Source organism: Pelobates fuscus, chromosome 6 (genome assembly GCF_036172605.1).
Source record: "Pelobates fuscus isolate aPelFus1 chromosome 6, aPelFus1.pri, whole genome shotgun sequence".
NCBI lineage: Eukaryota > Metazoa > Chordata > Amphibia > Anura > Pelobatidae > Pelobates > Pelobates fuscus.
The window spans coordinates 186,573,908-186,589,341 of record NC_086322.1 but is presented as its reverse complement, the minus strand read 5'-3'; positions in this window follow the sequence as shown (position 1 = coordinate 186,589,341).

Genomic DNA, 15,434 nt, shown 5'->3' with positions numbered 1-15,434 from the left:
CCTCTGAATATCCCAAGATTGCCAACGGCTAGGGAACTCAAAGTTGACCCATAACACAGGTCTTTCATGTGCCCAGTGTGTACAGAGTACTTGCAGACCGAGGTCGTGGTCTCTCCTCATTCCCGTGATGTGAGTGAGGGAGAACATGTCCGTTTAGATGCATCAAAATCTCTTGCTCCCACTGATTGTAGAAACTGCCTGATGATTCTGTTCACAACTGTGTTCATAAATGCAGTGTGCGGTAGCTTGTTCGATACAAAGCAAATAATACCCCAACATACACACCTGCAATAACTGGGGCTCACCCAGTAAAGTACAACTGCTAGGGATATATCCAGTAGTGAGGTCTAGGGGCACCAACAAAGTGGGCCTATCACAGGAGCTGTAACAGAGACAGCCAGGTCAAACAGCCCATACCATGTCCAATAAGGTATCAGGACAAAAGCAACATGGTGAGAGGGTCTCTCCCCGTTCGGGATATACCTACAGGTATATCCTGAACGGGGGTACAGTGGTACAGACCAAGCAGGTCAATCCTAGGAGCTGAATCAGAGACAGCCAGCACAAACAGGCACTACTTTGTCTGAATAGGCAGCACCTATATAAAGAAAATAAATAGTAGATCAGCTGTTAGATCTAATGGAGGGGATCCCCACCAATTTCCCTGCTGTTACGATGTAGCGTCTCCAAGAGGCTCCATGAGGTAGACCGGACACTTACTGTAAGATCGGAACATCAGCGGCAAACTAACGTATGTAGCACAAACATCCATGTGGTTTGATTTTCTGAGGGGCGCCCCTCTAATAAGACATTAGCACCCTGTATCGGTGGAAGCATGTGACAAACAAAAGTTTATGGTAGCAGGATGAATAACGACCTCGGGCAGTGTCAAGTGACGAGCTCGCCCTCCAGTAAGGAAATCAGAAATCCAATACTGAAATAAACTGCAACGTAAACAGTAACTGATGGGAACAGTATTCCTACTTGGCTGTACATATGAGAGGGACTCAGTAGCGGGCCGAGCGTATGCGATGGCCGCACTCTCTACTAATGTAACAAGAATCCATGCCAGTATCAGACTGGCAGTATGAGAGGGCTGCACCCTCTAAAAATAAAATTAGTAACTATATCAGTGTCTGTCTCCGTATATGAGAGGGTCACCTTCTAGTCATGCAATTAGCAATAATATCGATATCTGGCTGAGTTATGAGGGGCCACACTCTCTTACAATACAATCATAGACCCTATCCGTTTCTGGCTCAGTATATGAGAGGGGGTCACCCTCTAATAATGTAATTTGCATCAATATCCGCATCGGGGTGAGGATCTGGGACTTCCGTACCGTCTTATAATTCCAATTGGAGTCCATAACAGCCTCAGGTTGAGTATATGTGAGGGCCTCACCCCCTGACGATGCCGTCAACGGATGCCGCGAGGGTAAGCAATGGGAGGAGACATAAGGTAGCCGGTGCATAGTAGGAATGAAGATCGCTCACCGGAGGGGGCTCCGGTCACCGGTATCTTGTGCAATAGCGTGCAAGCTCCAAGGAGGCCGCAAGGAAAACACCTGGGACCGCCAGAGATAAACTGCATTGTCCCGGTGTTCAAGACACCAGCATGGGAGGAAAATAGAAGCCCCCGAAATGATCTAACACCCGGTAGTACAAATAAAACCTAGCAAAAGCCACCAGGTAAATACAGGGAGTGCAGAATTATTAGGCAAGTTGTATTTTTGAGGATTAATTTTATTATTGAACAACAACCATGTTCTCAATGAACCCAAAAAACTCATTAATATCAAAGCTGAATATTTTTGGAAGTAGTTTTTAGTTTGTTTTTAGTTATAGCTATTTTAGGGGGATATCTGTGTGTGCAGGTGACTATTACTGTGCATAATTATTAGGCAACTTAACAAAAAACAAATATATACCCATTTCAATTATTTATTTTTACCAGTGAAACCAATATAACATCTCAACATTCACAAATATACATTTCTGACATTCAAAAACATAACAAAAACAAATTCAGTGACCAATATAGCCACCTTTCTTTGCAAGGACACTCAAAAGCCTGCCATCCATGGATTCTGTCAGTGTTTTGATCTGTTCACCATCAACATTGCGTGCAGCAGCAATCACAGCCTCCCAGACACTGTTCAGTGAGGTGTACTGTTTTCCCTCCTTGTAAATCTCACATTTGATGATGGACCACAGGTTCTCAATGGGGTTCAGATCAGGTGAACAAGGAGGCCATGTCATTAGATTTTCTTCTTTTATACCCTTTCTTGCCAGCCACGCTGTGGAGTACTTGGACGCGTGTGATGGAGCATTGTCCTGCATGAAAATCATGTTTTCCTTGAAGGATGCAGACTTCTTCCTGTACCACTGCTTGAAGAAGGTGTCTTCCAGAAACTGGCAGTAGGATTGGGAGTTAAGCTTGACTCCATCCTCAACCCGAAAAGGCCCCACAAGCTCATCTTTGATGATACCAGCCCAAACCAGTACTCCACCTCCACCTTGCTGGCGTCTGAGTCGGACTGGAGCTCTCTGCCCTTTACCAATCCAGCCACGGGCCCATCCATCTGGCCCATCAAGACTCACTCTCATTTCATCAGTCCATAAAACCTTAGAAAAATCAGTCTTGAGATATTTCTTGGCCCAGTCTTGACGTTTCAGCTTGTGTGTCTTGTTCAGTGGTGGTCGTCTTTCAGCTTTTCTTACCTTGGCCATGTCTCTGAGTATTGCACACCTTGTGCTTTTGGGCACTCCAGTGATGTTGCAGCTCTGAAATATGGCCAAACTGGTGGCAAGTGGCATCTTGGCAGCTGCACGCTTGACTTTTCTCAGTTCATGGGCAGTTATTTTGCGCCTTGGTTTCTCCACACGCTTCTTGCGACCCTGTTGACTATTTTGAATGAAACGCTTGATTGTTCGATGATCACGCTTCAGAAGCTTTGCAATTTTAAGAGTGCGGCATCCCTCTGCAAGATATCTCACTATTTTTGACTTTTCTGAGCCTGTCAAGTCCTTCTTTTGACCCATTTTGCCAAAGGAAAGGAAGTTGCCTAATAATTATGCACACCTGATATAGGGTGTTGATGTCATTAGACCACACCCCTTCTCATTACAGAGATGCACATCACCTAATATGCTTAATTGGTAGTAGGCTTTCGGACCTATACAGCTTGGAGTAAGACAACATGCATAAAGAGGATGATGTGGTCAAAATACTCATTTGCCTAATAATTCTGCACTCCCTGTACAACCATACTAGTGGTAAATAAAATACTAATATGAAACATGTACCATTCCCAGGTTTCTTAACAGAATAAGACAGTTGTAATCCCTGGATGAAATAAAGCCACGACCGTAGTAAAGAATAAAAAAAGGGTAGATCAAGGCAGCCAGAGAAAGGCAAGCCAGGCCTAAAGAAAAACCGATATGAAAGGAAAATTACTAATTAGGTATAATGGCGTAAAAAAGGGGGAGATGAAAGTAAAACAAACAAACCCCCAAGATCAATTCACAATTAAAGTCGACATAATTTAACATTTCCAGCCACCCACTAAGAGCAGGAGGCAGTGGTATTCGGACCTGTACTGATGTGGAGCAGCAAAGAAAGAGGAAGTTATGTGTGGGGGAGGGAGTTTTATAGTACCTAACTTTTTTCTGATAGTACCTAACTTAGTACCTAACTTTTTTCAGTTGTTTTTCTCTGTGTTAATGTGCTGCTGTGGAGTTCTAGTAAAGAGAGACTTAAGCAAATATGACGCCTCCTGTCATGTTATAAAATTAACTGAACAGGCTAAACCATCATATTTAAATAGTGAAGCGCGAGTATTACAAGCTACATCTAACAGATATAACCCTTAATCCACTGGGATAGACATCAGTTTTAAACTAATCAGATCTCTGCATAACAGTAAATTAAAATCAAGAAGTTGGAGAGATTGCCAAGGACAGTCAGCCTATGCCATTGGTAGGTCATGGTAGGTAGGGTAATTCAGTGCTGGGATCAGCTGCTTTTCATCTCTTGCTGCAAGATCAGGCTAACCTGAGGTAGTGTAAATAGGGACAGTCCCTGGTGCTAGGTCCACTTTCCTCCTCCAGTCCAGGCCTTAATAGGAGCCGGTGCCCAATGTCCAGGAATCCTCCCTGACTCAGCAGGTGGATCGTGAGCCTGCAGAGGCTTTGAGCTTTGACATGCCCCTCGGCTATGTGGACGGCAGTGTGGGCGAAGCTTGCAGGTTACACGATGCCAAAACTCCTGGCACAGTGTCTCAAAATGAGCCTCAAAGCTTTCTTTCCATTTCTCGACTGCGGGGCCCATTCTACTTAGTTGTTGTTCCTGCGCAGGTGCCATCTTGGGCTCACCACGTGGTTGCAGAGAGGGCAGAGATCAGATGTTGTAGGATGGTAAGATTCCCCAATGGGGGGCTGGGATAGCCCTCACCGGCCCACATTGGGGGATAACAGGGCTAAGTTGGAGTTGCTGGGAGCAACTCACCTGCATTCGGGAGATCATCCGCATCTCCCAAGCAATGAGTGAGCAGGTTCAATAAGCCGCAGGTCCGGCTGACGGGATACGCGCAATAAGGGGCGTTAGTCAGAGCTGCACCAACAATTATTAGGATCACTGGGTGCTCTTTACCGATATTAGCTGGTCTGCTTTTAGTTGTAGCTGATTAGTAGCTCAGAGTGATAGGAGCTACTCCAGAATGCCTCTGGCCATGTTGGCGGACAGGCCCCCGCCCGCCCCCACTTTTTTTTTTTTAACATTTTATTCATACTCAATGTTGTTTTCAGTATACTTATAGGACATTAAAAGAGAACCCTTACTGTCCTTTAAAAAGCCAGACCAGGGACGGTTGCCTGCAGAACTCATCAACCACGGTGGACCTTTTCACAGGACTGCCAGTATCCCTTTCATATAGCTTAGCACCACAATGCTTTGCTTTATTTTATCTCAGTATATTATTTCAGTATTTTTACATAGTATAGCGTATTTCTTAAGGCTCTGTTTGGATAGATTTCCCCCATCTGCTCACTAGGTTCTAAGACCTACTATAATCTCCCTCTAGTTAGTGCAGGGAACATGTTTTATAGTTTTATAAAGCAACCACTTAAAGTGGCATAAAACAAAAAGACCATCACACATCTTGGACAGAAGATGTATACATTCATTACTAAGCAACGCTGTTCATCAGTGACTCAACATTATCAGATATAACCCAGATGTATTTAGTTTAGCCCAATTTGTAGCATATGATTTCTCTACAAAACAAAACTCAATGCATAGCGTGTTAAGTAGGGGTAGGCTCTCATCCATTTGAAAATACAAGAAAGGGGGTCAAGGGCTGCGCTTGAACAAAAGAACTAAAAAGTGTATAAAAATATATACAGATAAATTTAGCAATAATAGTAAAATCAAGTAAAGTTCATCCGGATATATAAAAAATATATATAAAATGAAACAGTCTCACTGGTGTGTAATTATACGGTAATAATCCTCAATTGTTGCTTCGTCCGTATGGTAGGTAGTCCATATATGTGAAGATAAAAGAGAAAATAAAAAGCTGCCAATGGTGAAATATTGTATGTCCAGATGTGGTATATAATCAAAAGAAATGTAATTCACTCACATTTGTTGGAGCTTTAGCCAGCTCTAGGAGAAGAGACAATTAGTGGTTTAATCCCCACTATCGGATGTACTTAGGTGGTTGGTCCGTCTATCCGGCTTGGAATTCCTGTAGTGTAGGCTAGGACCTACTCAGATATGCGTTGTTCTTTAATGCTGGGGAGATAGGTCCGCCTTTCCGGTATTGGATGGTAGATGTCCACGGAATATATATAAAACAGCAAATAGTGCTCTCAGTGTGAACAAAAAAAGTAATATATTTAAAAGAATTATACTTACAAGAATAGAGCAGACAGATACTGCTCTATTGTCACAGCGCTGGTGGAATTATCCCCACCTAAGGATATCTTTTGACGGGATACACTTCGAGTAAGTAATAAAAAATAAAAAATAGAAGGATAAAAAAATAGTAATAAAACTATAAAATAGTAATATAAAATTAATAATATAAAAATGCCAGGAGTAGAGAAAGTGTATAAAATACAATAAAAATAAGTATACAATTGGTCCTAGTATAAAAGGTAACCAAAAATAACTTTTATTGATTAAAATACACTTATTAAAACCATTTACGCGTTTCACCCTTGGAGTTTTCTCAAAATGGTAAAAAAAAGACGGAGGAGCAACAATTGAGGATTATTACCGTATAATTACACACCAGTGAGACTGTTTCATTTTATATATTTTTTTTATATATCCGGATGAACTTTACTTGATTTTACTATTATTGCTAAATTTATCTGTATATATTTTTATACACTTTTTAGTTATTTTGTTCAAGCGCAGCCCTTGACCCCCTTTCTTGTATTTTCTTGTTTCCAAACAAAGGGTTTCCCGAGGGATTTCCCTTTTAGGGTTGCTGCTTATTTGAATTAGCGCAGACTCTTCCTCCCCCCTTTTTTTTCTCATCCATTTGAGATGTTTCTGCATTGTGATATGAGCTTCTCCATTATGCATGTTCTTACAATGACTCTGTACCTATGCATTGACCAAAAATGAAAAAAATAAAAACTAAAAAATACGAATATATTTACACGGGGCACTAAAAAATGAAACACTTAAATTACAGTGGAACAAACACATAGTGCAAAGTGAAGGTTTACTTTTGTTTAGAGCTTGAACAATTGCCTTTGTACTTAATTAATATGATCATTTTACAGAAATTTTTGGGATCTTACAAATATTATGGTGTGCTTTAATCCCCAGAGTGCAGGAAAAACACCAGTTTGCAAAAATCTGTATTTTAGGAGTTAAATGGATCTGCCGCTTCATCCCCTCACCCTATAAATAAATTCGTTTTTTTTAATTTCCACAGCACTTCTATGTTCAGAGCAATGTCATCTCCTCATCACACTCCACTGACAGTCATGCCTGTTTTGACATCTGCAGTGAAAGGCCGTACAAAGCTCATGTATACTTGGGTATTCCATGAATTGTGCCACGAGATCAAATACCTCTTGCATACATGCACGTGTGTGTTGAATTACATTTATGGCATGCTCTAACTCTGCCAGGGCCGCTATGCATACAGTGTAAATTAGGAATATAAACAGGACAGAATTTAATATAAGTAGCACAATCTGTACCTCAGTAGGTTTGTGGAATAATCCCAGATCTGACTAGGCATGTGCATGGGGAAAATTTTTGGTTCAGTTCGGCATTCCAAATTTCGGATTTTTGCAATTCGGCACTTCAACACTTCAACACATCAGAAATTCGGCAACTTCGACACTTTGGAATTTCAGGACTTTGGCACCTCGGGACTTCTCTTGCAGCTGCTTGGTAGATAACTCCCTAATTCCCACGGTATTAGGGAGTTATCTACCAAAAGGCTGAAAGACCTAAATTGGTCTTTCAGCGAAATTTACTAATACTAAGTAAAAATTACTTAGTAATTTTGCCCCTACTCGCTATACCGCGAGTAGGGGCATGTCTAGTAAACAGCGAGCAGCCTGTGACTGCTCACTGTTTAAAAAAAATAAAAAAAAAATAGTGCCCCCCCCCCATCCCCCACCCCTGAGCGGCGGGTGGGGGCCCTACAGTAAAATGATGGGGGGACCTATTGTCCTCCCCCCTGGCCCCCACCCCTGAGCAGTGGGTGGGGGCCCTAAACTAGAATAAGGGGGGGACCTAATGTTCTCCCCCCTGGCTCCCACCCCTGAGCGGTGGGTGGGGCCCTAAACAAGAATAAGGGGGGGGGGACCTAGTGAGTGGCAGGTGGGGGCCCTAATGTCCTCCCCCCCTGGTCCCCACCCCTGAGCAGCGGGTGGGGGCCCTAAATACTAATAAAGGGGGGGGACCTAGTGTCCTCCCCCCTGGCTCCCACCCCTCAGCGGCGGGTGGGGGCCCTAAAAAAAATTTGTCCTCCCCCCAGGTGACTAGGGGTCCCCAAACCCCTTGTCACCCCCTCCCCCCGAATAAAAAGTATCCCCCTACCTACCCGCCTCACCCTAAAAACTAATGAGGGGGATCTTTAACTAAGTACCTGTAAAAAAATAAAATAAAACTTACCATTCAATGTTTTCTTTCTTCTAAAATCTTATTTTTTCAGCCCCAAAAAAGGCCAAATAAAAAAACCATAATAACCGATGCAATTATATATAAAAAAAAAAAGAGCGCCAAAAATAATAATCCTACAGGCTGGAGGGGGCACTATTTTTTTACTGTAGGGCCCCCACCCACCGCTCAGGGGTGAGGGACAGGGGGGAGGACATTAGGTCCCCCCCATTAGTATTTAGGGCCCCCACCCACCGCTCAGGGGTGGGGGCCAGGGGGGAGATGTCCCATCTCTTTTCAATATTGTCAGTAACATACTCTGTACACACTAGAGAGCTTGTTTGCAAAATTAGGAATATGGAAACTATAAGTCATGTCCACTGGGGTATCTTGAGTTCATCTATAGGGCATACTGCTAATACTCTGTTAAAATAGTTTTATAAACTCTTTATTATGAATATTTTCCCAAACGTGGGTAAAAACTCACCACGGTCAGTGAAAAGGAGTATTAACAGACCCATAGATACACGACGGAAATATTCCGTCATGATTCTCTTTTATTTCAGACGTTATGTCCTTCAGGGGTTAATGACTGCAGCTGAATATGAGAATACAACCGCCAGAGGCAAATAATTCTTTTCTATCACTATAAGTAAAGTTATAAGGTATGTATCAAAAACAAACAAAATATTACCATTTATTATAAAATAATGATAGAACTGAGTATTTTTTAGCAAACATGTAATATTCAAGTTTCTGCTGTCAAACTGCACAGGTCTTTATATAATTAAATGGTTTAAGAACCTTTTTACGTGCTCAGAACACAGTGTGGTGGAACATAAGGTTGTAACGTCTGTCCACAAGAGAGCAAGGCAGACAACTGATGAAGATAAAGTACGTCAAAATCAAATTACATGACTGTGTTACTAAGTATTCCTCTCACTCTGCATGTGTATGGCCCCTTGATTTGTCTGCAGAAAGCTTGGAAATATTATTATCAACTTGACAAGGTCAATGAAAATCTTTCTTCACACTAAGTTTCTATATCTCATCGTATTAAAGTTTGGAACAAACTTAAAATTCTTCATTTGCTGGTTTGACATTACCTTATTTTAATGAAACTGTAAAGGTTTAATTATTCATATTCCCCATTAGATATATTACTACATATGCCTTTAGTAGTAAAATGAGAATAGTGTAATTAAAGACATGTTCTCACAGTCTAGAAATTAATTTTTTGAATCAAATACAACTTGTAAAAAACATATAAATGATGGAGCAGATTGTTGCGGTCACCGGCCCGCCGAGCCTCACGGTCGTGCCCGACCGCTCCGACTACACGAGCTTACCTGCTCGTCAGCGAGCCGGGAACCGCGCGTGTAGTTCTTCCGGGCATCACGCCCGAATCCAATATGGCGCCGACCACGTGGTCGCGTCTATGGATAGCCCCGCCCCCGAGAATTATACTAACGTGTGCGTGACGTCACGACGTCAACGCACACGCACGTTCTGGGGTCAGAGGTCGCCCTCTGACCAATCATAGCTTAGAGAGGGGTATTTAAACCCCTAATTCACCCTAGTACTTTGCCATGTCGTGGTTTCTGTTCCCTGGTTTCCTGAAAGTGCTATTTTCGTGTTTCTGATTTCCTGGTATCCTGATCCTTGGCGTTTCCCTGGTTATTCTGATCTCTGGTTTCCCTGACTTGGCTTGTTTTATCGGTATTGAGTATTTTCTGGCTTCCTTGACCTCGGCTTTCCCTTTGACCATTCTCTGTCTCTAGCGTATTAGTCCGGCCATTCTAAGGTCCGGTTTACGCTCTGTCCTGTTATTTTTCCTTTTCTGACTTATGTATATGTTTACATAGTTTCTGCGTGCTGGACCACATTACTAGTCGTGACATTACGACATGGCCATGGATCCTGCAGAACTATGCAAACATATGATCGCCTGTGAAAATAGGGTGGAGGATATGGACCACAGGTTAGACCAATTTGCTCAGGCATTTCAGACCTTGCTCCAGAGGACTGCCTATTTAGAGGTCCCTCCTGTACCACCTGTGGTTCCGCCACCTGTAGTGGTTCCCGTACCACATAAACCACCGTCCATAACTTTGTCACCGCCCCCTCGTTATGGAGGTGATTCTAAGGAATTTAGAGGTTTTTTAAACCAAATAGAATACCACTTTGAGGCCTCCCCAGGTTCCTTCCCAACAGATAGATCTAAAATAGGCTGATGAACCAATTAACTGGAAAAGCCTTGACTTGGGCTAACCCCTTATGGGAAAGTGGTGACGCAATAGCCCGTGATTACAGTACCTTTCTTACGGCCTTTAAGGCTACATTTGAACCTAAAGGCAGGGAGAAGAACGCTGCCAAAGCCCTTATGAGAATCAGGCAAGGCAGTCGTTCTGTAGCCGATTATGCAATAGAGTTCAGGACATTAGCGTCTGAGGTTGATTGGACCAATAGCGGTCTGGTGGCTGCTTTCTCTGAAGGTTTAGCTGAGAATATACAAGATGAAACTGCAGCTAGAGACCTTCCGGTTAGTCTTAATGAGTTTATTGCCTACATGATAAACATTGATAACCGGCTCAGAGAGAGAGAGAAAAACAAACAACGTAACAGACGTTCTAATTTGTCCATAGCTCCTCGTTTCTCTAACCCAGTGGTGAGTAGCCAAACGCCTCTTCCAGAACCTGAACCCATGCAATTGGGTAGTGCTAAACTCATTGAGGCAGAGAGACAACACAGACGTAACGAGGGGTTATGTATGTATTGTGGCAAGAAGGGACATCTTAGATCGTCATGCCCGGTTCGGCCGGAAAACTTGCACACCTAAGGCACGTACGGGGACCGACCTTAGGTGTGATGTATATGTCCCCTAAATTGACTAAGAACCGTTTCCTGGTCAAAGTAACCTTATCTTTCGAGAACACTACTGTTCAGTGTGAGGCTATGATTGACTCTGGGGCAGCAGAGAATTTCCTAGACAAAGAGTTCTCTGCTAAACATCTCCTGCCCTTAAGACATAAAGAGAAACCTATAGCAGTTGAGGCCATTGATGGAAGGCCTCTTACCCAGCCTTTCATCACACACGAAACTCTGCCAATCACTGTTTCAGTGGGTATTCTCCACTCTGAAGAAATTACCTTTCAAATCATATCTTCACCTACAGTTCCGATAATACTCGGTTTCCCTTGGCTCCTGAAACACAATCCACGTTTGGATTGGATTGAAGGAGAGATTGTGAGTTGGGGTGAGAGATGCAAAGGTGTTTGCTTTAAGCAAATCCCACAACCTATTGGCACCATTAATGTTCCTGTTACACCTCCCTTGACCACACAAATTCCACAGCAGTATATGGATTTGAAAGAGGTATTTAACAAGGTCCAGTCAGAAGGGTTACCTCCTCATAGACCTTATGACTGTACTATAAACTTATTACCAGGGACTATGCCTCCCAAGGGAGGAGTCTATGCCTTGTCCCCCCAGGAAAATCTTTGTTTGGAGGAATATATTAAGGATGCTCTCAGAAAGGGTCATATCCGTAGGTCCTCCTCACCAGCCGGGGCTGGATTCTTCTTTGTCTCTAAAAAAGAAGGAGACCTACGCCCTTGTATTGATTATAGGGGTTTGAATAGGATTACCATAAAAAATGCCTACCCTATTCCCCTTATATCAGAGCTATTCGACAGATTAAAGGGAGCTCGAGTCTTTACCAAGCTCGATCTCCGAAGTGCCTACAATCTAGTCAGAATTAAGGACGGTCACGAATGGAAGACCGCATTTAACACCAGAATGGGACATTACGAATACCTGGTTATGCCGTTTGGATTATGTAACGCTCCAGCGGTATTCCAGGATTTTATCAACGATGTCCTAAGAGAGTACCTTCACATGTTCGTTCTAGTGTATTTGGACGACATTCTCATCTATTCCCCAGACCTAGAGACACATCACGAACATGTGAGAATTGTACTGAAAACCCTGTTACAGAACGGCCTTTACTGTAAACTGGAGAAATGCCAGTTTGACCAAACGGAGATACAATTCCTTGGATACGTTATATCTCCGTCTGGTTTCCAGATGGATCCTCGTAAACTGGAGGCAGTCTTACAGTGGCCATTACCCAAGGGCCTTAAAGCTACTCAACGCTTTATAGGTTTTGCGAATTACTACCGCAAATTCATAAGGGGATTTTCCTCCGTGATTTCCCCTATAACCAATTTAACAAAAAAAGGAGCAAATTGTATATCTTGGCCCAAAGAAGCAAGAGAGGCATTTGAACGATTAAAATCTTTATTTTCCTCAGCACCTGTCCTGACCCATCCTGATCCATCCAAACCATTTATCCTAGAGGTGGATGCATCAGAGACAGGAGTTGGAGCCATTCTGTCTCAAAGAGAGAGTCCTGATACGCCTTTACATCCCTGTGGATTTTACTCTCGCAAACTCACACCTGCAGAGAGGAATTACGACATAGGGAATAGGGAACTTTTGGCCATTGTACTTGCCCTTAAGGAATGGAGGCATCTCTTGGAAGGTTCCAAAGAGCCACTTTTGATCTTTACTGATCATAAGAATTTGGCTTATATTGGGGACGCTAAGAGACTGTCCTCTCGTCAGGCTAGGTGGTCATTGTTCCTCTCCCGATTCAATTTCGTAATTACATACAGACCTGGTACTAAAAACACCAAGGCAGATGCACTTTCTCGGCAGTTTGAGACAGATGAAGTTCCGGAACAGGTGATTTATCCTATTGTACCTCCTGAATGCCTCATTGCCACTACAGTTTCCGAAGTGTCTTCTCCACTCTTCTGTGCCATAATAGCAGATCAAACTCAGGCACCTGTGGGAAAACCTCCGGACAAACTGTATGTGTCACCTCAGTTTCAAAAGAAGGTACTAGATTTGTTCCATGACAGCCTCACAGCGGGCCATCCTGGAGTCCATAAAACTCTCTCTGCCATCTCCAGGAGATTTTGGTGGCCTGCTCTTAGAAACGATGTCAAAGATTATGTTGGGGCATGTCAAATATGTGCTGTTTCTAAAGTTCCTCCCAGGTCACCTCCTGGACTATTACAACCACTGCCCATACCTAGTGCTCCATGGACCCACTTGGCCATGGATTTCATTGTGGATCTACCCAGCTCAAACGGGTTTAATACAGTCCTTATGGTCATTGATAGATTCACAAAGATGGCACATTTCGTCCCACTTAAAAAATTACCATCTGCTCAAGATCTAGTTCAAATATTCTTGAGAGAGATCTTTCGGTTGCACGGTGTACCCAAAAGCATAGTATCTGACAGAGGTACCCAGTTTGTTTCTAGGTTTTGGCGTTCCTTTTGCAAACGATTGGGCGTCGAACTCTCCTTTTCGTCAGCATATCACCCTCAAACTAATGGAGCAGCAGAGAGGGCGAATCAGTCTTTAGAAGCCTATTTACGTTGCTTTATAAATGCCAATCAATCTAACTGGTACGAGCTCTTACCCATGGCTGAGTTCGCCATAAACAACGCCACTCATGAATCTTCTAATCACAGTCCATTCTTTGTTAATCAGGGTTATCACCCCACTGTTTTTCCTTCTGCATTCTCAGACACAGAAATCCCCGCTTTGAACACCCGTTTAGATTCGATTCATGATACTTGGGATTCCGTCCATTCAGCTCTGCAAAAAGCCTCATTACGAGCGAAGGTCCAAGCTGACAAGAAACGGGGCGCTAATCCTGTCTATATTCCAGGTGACAGGGTGTGGCTCTCCACAAGACATATCAAGCTTAAGGTCCCGTCCATGAAATTTGCCCCTCGGTACATTGGTCCCTTTCGAGTTACCCAACGTATTAATCCAGTGACCTATACTTTGGCACTACCGGCTCATATGAGAATATCGAATACTTTCCATGTGTCTCTGCTCAAGCCCCTTACTTGCAATCGCTACACAAGGGTATCCACTCCTCCTCCGCCCTTGGTAGTGGGTGATCAAGAGGAATACGAAGTCCGTTCTATCATGGACTCCAAATTATCCAGAGGTGTCTTGTCCTATCTCGTTGACTGGAAGGGTTATGGTCCCGAGGAACGTTGTTGGGTTCCTGCTGACCGGGTCCATGCGCCCCGTCTTATCCGGTCATTTCACAACCGCTTTCCTCTTAAGCCGGGTCCTTCCCGCTCGGTGCGCGGTCTTCGAATGGGGGGTACTGTTGCGGTCACCGGCCCGCCGAGCCTCACGGTCGTGCCCGACCGGCACGACCGCTCCGACTACACGAGCTTACCTGCTCGTCGGCGAGCCGGGAACCGCGCGTGTAGTTCTTTTCCGGGCATCACGCCCGAATCCAATATGGCGCCGACCACGTGGTCGCGTCTATGGATAGCCCCGCCCCCGAGAATTATACTAACGTGTGCGTGACGTCACGACGTCAACGCACACGCACGTTCTGGGGTCAGAGGTCGCCCTCTGACCAATCATAGCTTAGAGAGGGGTATTTAAACCCCTAATTCACCCTAGTACTTTGCCATGTCGTGGTTTCAGTTCCCTGGTTTCCTGAAAGTGCTATTTTCGTGTTTCTGATTTCCTGGTATCCTGATCCTTGGCGTTTCCCTGGTTATTCTGATCTCTGGTTTCCCTGACTTGGCTTGTTTTATCGGTATTGAGTATTTTCTGGCTTCCTTGACCTCGGCTTTCCCTTTGACCATTCTCTGTCTCTAGCGTATTAGTCCGGCCATTCTAAGGTCCGGATTACGCTCTGTCCTGTTATTTTTCCTTTTCTGACTTATGTATATGTTTACATAGTTTCTGCGTGCTGGACCACATTACTAGTCGTGACACAGATTTATTTAGTTTTTTTTTTGTGTGTACAGATTTAGTTTTAGTGCGGAGTTCAATGGACTCAGCTCAGGGCCGGATTAAGATAGAGGCTGATGGAGCTTCAGCTCCAGCCCCATGCGTATGAAATAGGCCCATTGATTTAACCCCTTAATGGCCGCACGTACAGGGTACGTCAGACAAAAAACAGTTGTTAACGGCCGCTGATGTAACCTATACGTCCACGGCAAATTTGAGCGTTGGAAGACACTCTAAGGGTATTGCACGATGCCTCGAGGAATACCCCCTCGTGGAATACCCCCCTCTCACTGCCAAGCACTTCTGGGTTGCTCCACGTGGAGCCCGGCAGTGTATAGCGGAGCATCGGAAGCCTTCAGGCAGGTTTCCAATGCTTTGCCTATGCTGAGTGCCTCGAGGGGTTGAAGCACTCAGTTAAAGTTTAAAAAAAAATTGTAAAAAAATGTAAGAATTAA